At 43.4% G+C, this 13588-nt stretch overlaps 2 protein-coding genes across 5 annotated transcripts in view; one reads left to right on the top strand and one right to left on the bottom strand.

Annotated features, from left to right (window-relative positions):
* Window positions 1-1746, bottom strand: part of ZCWPW2 (zinc finger CW-type and PWWP domain containing 2) — a 139991-nt gene extending 138245 nt beyond the window's left edge. The window contains exon 1 of one of the 3 annotated variants that reach the window (XM_060307383.2): window positions 1348-1746. The gene's annotated coding sequence lies outside the window, so the exon portion shown is untranslated. Of the gene's footprint in view, window positions 1-867; window positions 1058-1184; window positions 1284-1347 lie in introns of those variants that run through there. The other 2 variants (XM_030830018.2, XM_060307384.2) reach the window with 2 other exon arrangements.
* The window catches only part of AZI2 (5-azacytidine induced 2), a 36658-nt gene continuing 24455 nt past the window's right edge, over window positions 1386-13588 (top strand). Inside the window, exon 1 of one of the 2 annotated variants that reach the window (XM_060307381.2) lies at window positions 1386-1900. The gene's annotated coding sequence lies outside the window, so the exon portion shown is untranslated. The remainder of the gene's footprint in view (window positions 1901-13588) is intronic. The other variant, XM_030830017.3, reaches the window with a different exon arrangement.

A 13588-nucleotide genomic window follows, 5' to 3' on the forward strand; every position in this document is an offset into this window, starting at 1 on the left:
CCTGATAAACTGAAGTGAATGGATCTTTCTAAATGATTACATTAATACAGATTTTAAAGTATTTTTTAAATGTCATGTCAACTTTAAGTTGTGCTCTTTGCTCATAACAGCTGTGAATTTTCACTTAAATCTAAAGCAAAATGAGAGGCTTAACAACAACAGAAAAATATTTTAAAGTAAACCCTAGAGCCGAATCCATTCTTGATGAGCTGACTGTTGGTTGATGAATTAGAACTGCGATGCGGGGCTTCGCTGGTGGCACAGTGGTTAAGAATCCACCTGCCAATGCAGGGGACACGGGCTCAAGCCCTGGTCTGGGAAGATCCCATATGCCGCGGAGCAACTAAGCCTGGGCACCACAACTACCGAGCCTGCACTCTAGAGCCCAAGAGCCACAGCTACTGAGCCTGAGTGCCACAACTACTGAAGCCCACGCACCTAGAGCCCGTGCTCCACAACAAGAGAAGCCACCGAAATGAGAAAGAAGCCCGCGCACCGCAACGAAGAGTTGCCCCCGCTCGCCGCAACTAGAGAAAGCCCAGATGCAACAACGAAGACCCAACGTAGCCAAAAATAAATAAATAAAATTAATTAATTTTTTAAAAAAAATGATGCAGAAACATCTTCCAACATAACACTGACTCCAACAATATTTAAGTCCTTAGTCGAAAGGGCTGGGGAGGAGTATCACTGTTGCTAACTGGCAGTCAGTAAGGATAAATGCCCTATAATTAACCATTTTTTCCTTTATTCGTTTAATCAAAAATAGGCCTACAGCTGGAGGGGTTCCGTCTGCCTGCGACCTCCAAGGACGGCCCCCAACTCAACTACTCGTGACGCCACAGCTCAGGCCTGTCCATCCTCTACCTGGCGCAGCCGGTACCACCCTCCGAAGTCAACAGCTTCCACAATGTTAACAAGAGCTGTGTGCGGAATAACTAGGGGGCCCGGAGCAACGCCCCGAAACTAGTCGGGCTGTTAACAGCTCCCCCGCAGGCGCGAATCGTCACGGGTCCCCAGTTCCCGGCCACGGCTAGGCGAGAACTAGAAACCCACAAGAGCGCTACTATGCGGAGCCAACACGCGCTACAGCGTTCGGGGACCCCCAAGCAGACGCTGAGGGAAAAAGACGGCGCTGTAGGAGGCCAGCGACTCAACCTCCGCCAAGACGGATAACGTCTTACCACCCTGGCGCACCGCCTCCGCCTCCCGCGTCGCCGGGGCCGCGCCAGTCCAGTCGCGGGAGCTCACTATACACGTAGTACGCCGCGGCCCCGCCCACCCTGCTGCGTATGCTCACGACACGTAGCACGCCCCGGCCCCGCCCACCCGGCGGCGGAGACTCACGGGGCGCGTAGTACGCTGCGCCCTCCTTTTCTGCGCACTTTTCCCCCACCCAGCCCCAGCACTGGCTTGGCGAACGCCCTCCCATCTTCCTCCGGCCTGACTTCCGGTTTGCTTGCGCGGCCCAGGCTCCGAGCCGTGGATTACTGGAGGCCCTGTTTCCGGTCGTGAGTAGGGCGCCCTCCTGGCCAGCGCCGGCGCTGCGCTCCCGCTGTGCGGCGCGGGGCTAGGGCGGGCGCTGACGGGGCCGGGTAACCGGCCTTCTCCGGCGGTGGCTCGGCCTTCGGCCTTGGCTCGGCCCTCCTTCCAGAGCCTCCCGGGCTGTAGCCGACTGGCCGGCGGCGCCGGCCCTGGCGCCACCGAGGCGGGAGAAATGGGAGTCCCTCCGCGGCGTTCCCGGAGCGGCTGCCTTTGCCGGGGAAGCGGCGCTGTCTTTGAGGAAACAGGAAGCCCGCGGTGACCCCTAGCGACCCGGTTTGTTTTTGGTCCGTTTCCAAACGCTGGGGAATCGAAACTCGGCGGCCCTGGGGGCGGCCCCACGGAGCCTGTGTTCGGGGTGAGTGACCCGCTTTGGCCGGCCCGGGGGCGCGGGCGGTGCCGGGACCACCCTCTGCTGCCGTCGCCGGTGCGGAGAGACGCGTCATTTCTCCAGACCTTGGACCAGGGAGCGGCCCGCCCGGCATCCTCGACCGCGTCTACTCGCGCGAGCCGGGTCGGGCCCCGCTTGGTCCTCGGTTCTCCCTAGTGCTTGTTTTCTTACCGTGCTCTGGTTTACCGTGGCGCCTGCAGTTTTATTTCATTCATTGGGGCTGCATTTAAATCGGATACCAAAGAGGGGCGTATGGTTAGGACGGTCCTGCTTGGGGTGATGTAAATCGACCCCTGTACATCACCGAGGGCTAACAGTAATGTTAGGTTTTTTCAGGATGGTTTTCCATCATTTGTTGAGTGGCTACTACATGCCAGGTAGGCTGAGTCCCTCGTCTCTACAAACAAGGAACTCAGATACTTATAAGTGAGAGAAAATACAGAAACTGTAATACAGATGAAAACAAACTGCTCCAGGATATATTGGAGATGTGCTGAGATGATCAAAGACAACCTACTAGGATTGAAATTGATCCTTGCCTCTTAAACATAGAAGACGCTTGCTTTCTTACTTTTAGAGCTTTTAATTTGACTGAATAAGATCTCAAGACATGGTTTACATTACAGTTATCTAAACTTACCGTGTCTAATTTACCAATCTGTTGTGATCACTCCTTACATCGTCTGTAAGTTACGAATGGTACATCCTTCACAGGGTTGTTAAATTTTAATGCTATGTTTTTCTAAGATGGAAAGTTGTACACAAATGTAAGGTTTTAATGTTAAAGAGACATTGTAGTGAAATGGGAAATGCACTGGATTAAGTCAGAACATTAACTCAGAATCTGAGTGCTGAATTTACCACTCACTTGACGCTGCCTAAGAAACCAAAATTCATTTTCCCTATCTCTAAAATGGGAATAATCTTTCTCTACAAGGCATCAAAGCATAGTTTCCAAGAGTTTGCAGCTCTAGAGTCAGCTAGCCATTTTTTCATTACTGGCTGCCACTTTTTTTTTTTTTTTTTTGCTTTACGCGGGCCTCTCACTGTTGTGGCCTTTCCCGTTACGGAGCACAGGCTCTGGATGCGCAGGCTCAGCGGCCATGGCTCACGGGCCCAGCCGCTCCGCGGCATGTGGGATCTTCCCGGACCGGGGCACGAACCCCTGTCCCCTGAATCGGCAGGCGGACTCTCAACCACTACGCCACCTGGGAAGCCCGCTTCCACTGTTTTAATTGCTCCATCTGTGATATAAGGAAATTCGTGCTCACCTCGTAGGTCTTATGTAGATTTAATGAATTGTTATGGAGAACAAATGAGCTAGTTCCCCTAAAAGTCAAAGCACACTGCCTGACATGCCAGCACAAAGCATTGTCATGATTATTAAATAAGGTGATTTGATGGAAGTACTTCATAATTCTTGAAGTAATGATACCAGTGTAATTTAATTTTTTTCTTTCTTTTGGCACCTATATTTTGGATTAAAATACAGTTGTCATATCACTATTAGAGAATAAATAACACTAATACTAGTAACATTTAGTGTGTGAAGATGCTCAGTTGCATTGAGATGTATTATTTATGAAAGGAATGAAAAGAAGTAGACTGCCTTTCATACCTGTGCTAACCCAGAAAGAGTCTTACGATTCCGTAGCCAGGGTAAGCTTTGCTTTTTTTTTAATTTTAATATTTCTTTCATCTTTCCCTTACGGTACTTTCTCTATAGCGCCATTGGTGATTAAATTTCTATCTACTATACTTTAGATGTATGGTGAATGTTTTATTTGATTAGTTTATGGTAGTAGCGGTGGGAGGGGCTATGGGCTAGGTATGGTTCAAGATATACACGGATCGTGGAATCTTCTAGGTGTAAACTAGATGCTTTGTTTAAGCTATATCTTGTTTTGTCCAAGCACACTTTCCAGTATGCGTACCTTGTTACAACTTGTCTCCTCTCGTATAGTTGCTTAGCATGGGTTAGTGAGCTGGGGCTTTGCTGTGATACTTGAGGAGGGTGACGGGCGGTGTGTGCGTGCTTCATGGCCTTATTCAATTAAGCACTCTGCTCTTAATTTACTACTAAATCCTCCTTTAGTTTTTAGATTTCATAAAAACTTTCGTGTGGATATAAGGGGTGTTCTTAATATAGAAAATGTAGCCCATTTCTTCCCATCCCATAGGTTACACCTTGACCTAACGTTTTTATGTATGGTAGTTATGCTTACTTTCGCTCCCTTTTAGGGTTTGCTGAAGATGGCGGTATATAGACTGAAGTAGCAAGGGTTGGTGAGGTTAATCGGGGTTTATCGGTTACAGAACAGGCTCCTCTAGAGGGATATGAAGCACCGCCAAGTCCTTTGAGTTTTAGGCTGTTGCCAGTAGTACTCTGGCGAATAGTCTTGTTTCGTGACTATTTAGTTTACGACTAAGCATAGTGGGGTATCTAATCCCAGTTTGGGTCTTAGTTGTCGTGTACTCAGATTGTACTAAAGTCACTTTCGTGGTTTAGCTTAGTTTTAATTATGGCTTTTTACAGCTTAATTAGGATTTGACTTTATTTTGTATGATTCCTTAACACTCTTTACGCCGTGTCTCTATTAATTTGGGTCAGTCGTATGACCACGGTGGCTGGCACGAAGTTTACCAACCCTAGTTAACATGACTTAGTCAAACTTTAGTTCATGGCTTACTTTTTATCACTGCTGTGTCCCGTGGGGGTGTGGCTAAGCAAGGTGTTGTGAGCTGCTAGTGTAGCGTGCTTGATACCCGCTCCTTTTGATCTTTGTGATTTGGAGGGCATTCTCACCGGGATGTGGATGCTTGCATGTGTAAGTCTGTTAAGAATTAATAGTAAGGCTGGGACCAAACCTTTATGTTGATGGGGCTGGCGAAGCCCACCCATCTAGACATTTTCAGTGTCTTGCTTTATGAAAAAATTTAAGCTACATTAACCCATGGGGTGTAAAAGATGTTCGTATAATTTCATTATGGGGCTTGTATCAGATTTAGTATTGATTTATGAAAAAAATTGTTCGTAGATCTAGGGACGAAGCTGTCTAGGGGGGTGGTGAATATCTAAGCAGATGGTTAGTTTTGTAGGGGGTAAGGGGGGTTTGATCCACTACGAGATACAGTTTTTTGAGCCTGGGGGGAATAATGGAGTACTGTGTCCTGTAACCATTAATTTAATTGCACATGTTGGTTGTGCTAGTCAAATAAAAAATACATACAAGTCCAGCTACAATTTGCTTGACTGTGACGAGACCTTTTAAGGCCATAGCTGAGTCTGTGCAGGCCCCCCCAAAAAAATAAAAAATACCAAATGTATGGAATCTCAGTTATGTGTGAGCATGGGCTGATTAGTCATTAACCCATCGAGATGTCTTATTTAAGGGGAACGAGTGGGCGATTTTAAGTTAAAATGGTCCTGAAGTAAGAACCAGATGTCTTATAAAGATCACCGTTAATGACATGTCCTATGTACGATCAATAATATTATGTAATATGTAAAATTAATAAAATTTAATATGACCTTTAACTGCTAGTGGGGAAAATAAATGAATGCACAGTAATACATAGCATGTATATGTATACATTTACAGGAAGACACTATTATTGATATGTGGACATGCATGTGTATATGACTTACACAACAAAAGTATTATAAAATAAATTATTTTCAATACTGACATAGTACTGTAGCCTGGTGGTTATTCTACAATAAACCTTTTCAAGGAATAGTTTATGTAGAATTTCAGCTTTGGGTGCTGGTGGTGAGGTTTAATGCTTCTTCCTTGAGTCTTAGGGAGGTGTGAGTTTCTCCTTTTCCGGTTTACAAGGCCGGGGTATTTTGTTATACTACAAAGACTCTTCATTTTAGGAGTTTATTTTCGATAAGACTAGTTACTGGTATTAACACTAGGGATTAAGAGAAAATATAAGATGGATGCTGATTGGCCTACAATTATGTATGGGTGTTCTACGGGTTGGCCTCCAATTCATGTTAGAGTTAGGAGATCTGCGACTAGTACTCAGAATAAGAGTTGGCTAAAGGGTCGGAATATTATGTTTCGTTGTTTAGATGGAGGCAGTTAGTGGGTAGGCAGTTAGTGAGATAACTCGGTGAGGGTTATAAAAATGAAAGTGGGGTTTTTCATACTCTATATCTGGTGCTGAGTACATTTTTGGGCACTCACTGAATTATAGGGCATTTGACTGCTGAGGTACATAGTATCTTGAAAAATGGCACTTGACAGTCCCTTCTTTATAAACCAGTTAGCTCATTCCTGCCCTTAATTATTTCATTAAAAAAAGGGAAAGGTGTTGGTTTCTCTCTGTAAGACTTAATCCTTATTCCATAGAAGTGGGCACAGGGATAGTCTGGCTTTTGAGGGGTAGAAAGATGATGAAAATTCTAGATAAGATTCAATTCAGGAGGCAGTGTAAAGTCGAGGAAAGAGCCTACTAAATAGGCCTTGATTCAGACCCTAGCTCTGTCACATACTGCCAGTGTGAGTATAGACAAATTTGCCTCACTTCTTTGAGCCTCTGTTTGCTCACCTGTGGTGACACTACCTTTCTAGTCAAGTTTGGTGTTGGCATAATATGTGTACTATATCTTTTACTCAGTTCCTGGTAAAAGTGAATTCCCTTCTATCTGTTTAGGTTGCCATACTGTATTTGCATTAAAAGTTTGCCTTCACAATATAGGAAGGGCAGCATCTCAGTGATGTAGTTCAACCCTGGCATTTTATTAGTGGGAAAACTTAGATCTGGAGAGGTAAACTAATCAATAATAAAGGTGGCAGATCTTAGACTAGAGTCTGGGTTTCTGAATCTCAGGCCATTGTTCTTTCTACCACTGAGTTCTGCCTTGTCCAGATTCTTATTGGGAAAATAAGAATCAATTTTGTGTTGCCTCTCAGAATGTGGTATTAAAAGCATAAATTTGGAAGATGGCTTATCTGGGTTCACATTCCCACCTTTGCTGCTGATTCTTTATGTAGGTGTAGGTAAGGTATTTTAATTTTTCTAAGGTTTGTTTATAAATTAGGAAAATAATACCTACCTGAGAAGTAGGAAAATGCATGCTGTCCAGAAGAAATTTTCCTCTACCTTAATATTATTGGAGCCAACCTGAGGATTATAATCAGGAGACAGTCTTTAAGAAAGCTCTAAGGACTGTTCTGCCCCTTAGAGGTCAAAGCATAGTTATATATAAGTTTTTGAGACAAAGGATTATTTGTCAAGTGACATATTTTTGACAGTTTACACAATCCAGATCTAAATGTACAAAGTGAGTAATGAGTCATGGGTCATTGTGGCCTCTTACGAGATTAAGAAGGAGGTTATCTCCTAAGGAGGTCTGGTTAATGCAGATGTACAACACACACCAAAGGGAGGGAGGAGGCCCAAAAGGGTAGAGAAAAATTTTATGTTTAAATTTTTCTTATTTTCTATAAAATATAAATTTTATCTCATCAGTTCCCCCTTTTGATCTTTAATCTTTTGATAGCATTAGGTGATCAAATATTTGGTTGCCTTATGCCACCAGGGTGGTTGCTTATGTGCCCTGGGTCCATCATGTCCTTTGGTGTTGGGTCTTAATAGGTTGTTTTACGGAGTGGTACTAGTGAGATGTCTGTCAAGGACTAATGGTCAATTCCAGTTGTCCAGTAGGACTTATGCCAATTCTACCTTACAGGTGCGTTGTGCGTGTTCATTAATTTATAGAGAGCTATATAGGATTGACAATAGGAGTAACAGTGTCAGTAGTAAACGTTTAAGCCAAGATCCTCCTAAATCATAACATTTTCCTAGTATTTTTTCTAAACTGGAGAGAGGAGTATTCAGAGTGGAAATTTGACTCTTCATATGTGTTATGAGTTAACAAATATCTCGGCCAAATGGTCATACTATTGGAAAAGTGATAGAAACCCAGCACACTAGCATTAAAGGCAAATTGGCAATGGCTGTTTCCAAGGCTACCCATAGGTGACCTTTAGCCCAAGGGAAACCAGTTGCACATTTTTCTAACCATCCTGGAGACAGCCAAGGCCATAAACTTGTTCCATGAGTCCATTAGGTCCCATTAGGAGCTACCCAATATCTTTTCATCTCGTGAAAAGGAGTGTTTATGGGCACGTTCAGAACAGGTGTCATTAATTGGCCAGGTAAGAGGGTCCCACTTAGTGATGTTGAAGGTAATGTGTAGCTTGCACAATACTAGAGTTTCTTCTAAAATAAAATAGGGCCATCCAGTTAGAGCCTTGGAGAGGAGAAATCCTCCAAGGAAACCTAGGAGTACTGGACTTAGGTCCACAAACCTATGGTTTGTTTGGATTAATTTTTTGAAACTTGCAAATGATTGAGCCCAGGGAAGAAATACATTGGATTCATAAGCAAAAGTGTGAGCGATTGTCAAAGTAATAGTGTGCAGGCCTGGGTCATCTTGTGTCAGCTGTCTACTTCAGATGTCATTGTCTTCTTGTTCTGGTCTGGTAGTGCTGGTCCTAGTTAGTCAAAGTCGGGTGTCAGAGACAAGAGTTATAGTTCATTCAGGAGAGGAAGCCTGATATGGCCCCGTCCCACATGGCTGTACAGGGTCTTTTATCTTATGTCTTTTCCAGTGTGCATAATCTCCTGGTTGCAGGTCATGGTGAATCTGATCTTCATCCAAAAATAGATTATTGTGATCAGCTTTAGAAACAAACTAGAGTATTGTTTTAATAATTCAATTAAACTTTACAGTAATAAAGCATAACAACAAGGAGCCATCTAAGAAGTGAGTCTTAGGTGGTAAATATAAAAAAAAAGCCTCATTTAGCAAAACTAGAATTTAATATCCACTGAAGCATAATCTTTTTCTCTAAAATTACCCTTATTTCTACCAAATATAGCCATATTAATTTGTTTGCGAAATAAGTCTGTAATTGACCACATAGACTCATAAATTGGCTGTGTTGGAACTTTTCATAAGGAATCTTAGATTAAACCTTTAAAAGACCTCTCAAGGCCAGATAAATTACACCAAAGGCTTGCCACAGATTCTGCCTGCAATATCTGTAGATTTGGGTGAAGTTCTCTCTTTTTGAGATCCCCAAAATACCTTGAGATTCCTGTACCTATCAGGAGGTGGCCTTCCTTATTTACCTGATAAAGGTGCTAGGAACCTAAGAGTTTCCAATTTCTGGAGGGAATGGTTGGATAGCAAGAAAAGATAAATGTTTCAATTCTACTTACAAAGGTGTAATTTACCAAATTGCTGTAAGTCATAATTAGCTCGAGGGGAAAGGTTTCCTTGTATCCGGAAAGCACAGATTAAAAACCAGTGGTGTTTTAGCCAAAAACCAAAGGGAGGTTTTGGGAGTGGTAAAAGGACTGGTGGGCTTTAAATTGTTTGTGGAGCCACACCTCTGGTTCTGTAAAGACTGGATTTGTAATTAAAAAAAAAAAGACACCTGTTTTTTGTTTTTTACGCGAGCCTCTCACTGTTGTGGCCTCTCCCATTGCGGAGGCTCCGGACGTGCAGGCTCAGCGGCCACGGCTCACGGGCCCAGCCGCTCCGCAGCATGTGGGATCTTCCCGGACCGGGGCACGAACCCGTGTCCCCTGCATCAGCAGGTGGACTCTCAACCACTGCGCCACCAGGGAAGCCCAGACACCTGTTTTTAATTACTCAAAGAATTGGATTGCCACAGCAATGATATCAAGACTTACCCATCCACCTATGTTGGAATGTTCTTTCCCTCACTGAGCTTAGAGGAGAATGCCAAAAAAAAATTCCTGTCAGGCTCTGAATATCAGCTCTGGTCAGTTTAGTCAAACCAGTGGCCTTGCATCTTGGTAATCTATTTACAGAAACTTTTGAGGATCCTCCCTGGGTTTAAGAAATTCTTTAACTGTGGCCCTCAGTTGGCCTCTGATCTGAACAGGCTTACTTATAGCCTCGGGTGATTCCATTTCTAATGGTAACCACTTAATAGTGTCTTCAGAGTGGAAGGCAATTCAGACAGAGGATTACTAGAATGAGTACTTGAAGGGAGGTTAGAGGAGAGCAGTAGTTATGTCAGTCTTTTTTTTTTTTTTGGCCATGCTGCACAGCATGCGGGATCTTAGTTCCCGACCAGGGATCATCAGTCTTTAAAGGATTTTTTTTGTTTATTTTAGGTACTTGTTATAACATTAATATTGCATTAGCTTTCTACAACAAATCTTTCAATGAAGCTGTTTTGGCATTTTGAAGCCTTCTGGGGCTTCTGCATACCAATTAAAATAGATAAAATAATTTAAGATGAGAGCTCTCTAAAACTTCAAATTTACAAGTCTTTCTAATTCAAAGGAACTGAGGAGCTAGCCCTACAAATATTTTCTCATGCTAATCTAATTTTAGAAATGGGAAAAACTCTTACCACTCTTGTTTCCAGTAGACCCTGTAGGCAGTGTTCCAGGAGACTGACTGACAGGGTAAGAACTTAGCTTCTGCTGGCTTTCTTTAACTGTGCATGCAAAAATCAGTTTTGGAAAGCCAAAAAAGAGCCCCATCTTGGCTGTTTTAGGGCAGGATATCCTTTACTTCTCAATTAAGTAAGCACTTGCAAGCATACGTAAACCCAGCTGGCATCCCCATAGGTGGCAGTCTGTCTAGGAGCTGTTTGGCTTTTAAGGCACAGTTTCCCATTATGAATTTGGTAGTCTAATTAAGATATGAGATATGCTCTGAACAACTTTCTGAGGATAGAAAGGTGGATGGGATGTGTGCTGCTTCTCTCTCGCTCCCTGAAGAGTTACTCTTGGATTAGTTCTACTCTTCTACGTGTCTCGGTTTCTCCCTCCCCCAGTAAAGCCTCTGAGAGTGCTCAGAGTGAAACTGAGTAGGACACTGTGGGGCTCCTGGGCACAGAAGCCTTCCTGTACCCTGTTTCTTAACTCCGGCCTCCCTGACTCTCCCTGAGTTCCAGAGGGCAGATTCAAACAGTTACTAATGCAGGAAGGGAGGGGATGCAGAGAGGAGGGAGGAGCAGCCAAGAAACAATTGTGCAGCCTTGGGGCAGGGTCCTGGTTCCCCCTCAAGGGATACACATAACAATGTCTTTAAGCTCTTTAAAATGTCAGCATTCTTCATACCAGAGAAAGACCACCTGAGACTACATTAAAGGAACCAGAGAAGCTCATTAAGCAGATTACCTGAGACCAGATGAAAGGAGGCACACCCTAATCTTATCAGCAACCTCACCCTTGAACCATTGCTATAAACTCATCACATCCTCCCAGGTGGGGACACACAGTTTTTTGGGGCAGGAGCCTGCTTTGTCCCCCTTTGCCTGGCAAAGCAATAAAGCTATTCTCTTCTACTTCACTCAGAACACTGTCTCCGAGATTCGATTTGGCACTGGTGCGCAAGAAGCTGAGTTTTCAGCATCAAGAGCACAAGACAATCAGTCTTTCTAGTGTGCACCTCTGGAAGAGCAGTATTTAATGGTTGTAGTGGGTTCCCCTTCCCCTGTAGGACTGCAACATTACGAGAGTTGATCCTCAGATAGTTACACTAGGTTCTCAGTCACTTGAGAATACCTTGTGGCTGGAAGGAGCAGATGTCCCTTGTTCTTCAGACCTGAATTAATTCAGTTTCTCATTTCACTAGCAGAAGTTTTGTTCAGACCATATATTGATTTGTTTTTTAAAATTTAACTATAACAAAAACCCAGCCACCTATGTTTCCCTGGGCCTTCTGCCCAGCCCAGATCCCCTTAGGTCTCCTGCCTGGGAAATGCACCGGTTACCCTTAAGACTCCAGCCTGAATAAAATTTGTAGGATCATCGCTTAAAAGTAATGAGATCTGAATATCAGAACTCATCAGAACATCTGAGCTGGTGGGGCTTAATGAGCCCATGCTGGTACTGAGCACTGGTTCACAGTAGACGCCAGGTGTCTTCTGGTGGTAAGACATGGATGTCAACAAAAAGATTAATCAATAGTCTATCTAAGAAAGAAATGGGAAATATTATTTGAGCCAACCTGGTGATTGTACTGGGAGACAGTCTTTTAGAATGCTCTGAGGGCTGCTCCACCCATTAGAGGTCAAAGCACAGTTACATGTTTTTGAGACAAAGGGTTATACTCTAAATGATGTGTTATTGACAGTTTATACAATCCAGATCTGCCAAGTACAAAAAGTGAGCAGTGGGTCATGGGGTCATCGTGGCCCCTTAAAGATTAAGAAGGAAGTTATCTCCTAAGGAGGTCTGGTTAATGCTGATGCACAACACACACTAAAGGGGAGGGAGGAGGTCCAAAGGGGCAGAGAAAACTTTTATGTTTAAATTTTTCTTGTCTTGCCATAAAATACGAAGTTTATCTTATCACCTTCCACGTTCCTTTGGCTGGTCTAAGAATTAAATTGACATGAGGGTAGGTTAACGGGAGAAAATGAAACAAAAGTTTACTAATAAGTATACATGGGAGAGACCCAGGAGAACTGAGTAACTTGCCAAAATGGTCAAAGCCCTCGCCTTAAATATTACCATTCTCAGCTAAAGACAAAAGGGGATGTTAAGGGTGAGGAAGAGTCAGTTATGGGAGGTTCCTAGAATAAGCACAGTAAACAAGGATAAGGTTGTTATAAGAGTTTCTAGACATTTGGTCATCCTCGCTTTCTGGAAGAGAGAGGGAAACACCCTTACAAATGGATATTTCCCTTAAAAATGTGAATGTTTCTTACAAAACGGTAACTCCTACTTGGTCTTCACAGTTTTTCCCCACCTCTCTTGTTTCTTAGAACATAACCAAAGAGACATATTTTGGGGGGGGGTGAATTCTCCCCTACTATGCAGAAGCACTAGTACCTGTCATATGGTTAGTGAGCAATAAATAGGAAATATTAAGATGATTAAATACGACAGGATAATCATTTTTTTCCTAGAAAAAAGACTAATCTGGTGTCAGAAAATAATTCTATGTTTTCTAGTCTCTCACACCCCAGTATGTATAGCATACCTCAACTGAAGTCCTCTCAATGTTGATTGTAGAAAAGAGTGAAATTTAAGGTCTCCTAAGATGAATTCTGATTAATAATGTTTGAATTTTTTTCTTCTTCTTTTTACATCTCTTCCCTAGCCTTCAGCAACTGCTGTTCTCTTTTCTACCCACCTCATCTGGCAGATTGTGCCCATCTTTCTCCATTAATATTGTGATATTGTGATTTGTAAGAAAAACATATGTGGTCACTCAGCTGACCAAAATATATTTCTCATATACATTTGGTCTTCATCCATGGTTCCTTGGCTCACAGCTCCCCAAACCCTTGGAATTACCTGAGGGAAGAGAGCCATGGGAGCATCTTTTGCCATAATATTTGGTCTCTTTTCCTCAGTTTCTGAAACCTTTTCAGAGCCATCAAGGTGACATAAATGGATATCTTGTTACTTATAACAAGAGACTTTCCACCTTGACTGGATTTATGTTAATGAGGTGACTTTTGGAAAGCACCGCAGGATGAGGGCTGGTTGCCAGGGGAACTCACCAGGTGATTAGAGAATTAGAACTTTCAGTCCCATTGACCAGGGGGATGGAGGGTGGGGGGGTGAGATATGTTGAATCAGTTGCCAGTGATTTAATCAGTCATGCCTATGTAATGAGGCCTCCATAAAAACCCA

The sequence above is a fragment of the Globicephala melas genome, chromosome 11, assembly GCF_963455315.2.
Source record: "Globicephala melas chromosome 11, mGloMel1.2, whole genome shotgun sequence".
NCBI classification, from domain to species: Eukaryota; Metazoa; Chordata; class Mammalia; order Artiodactyla; family Delphinidae; genus Globicephala; species Globicephala melas.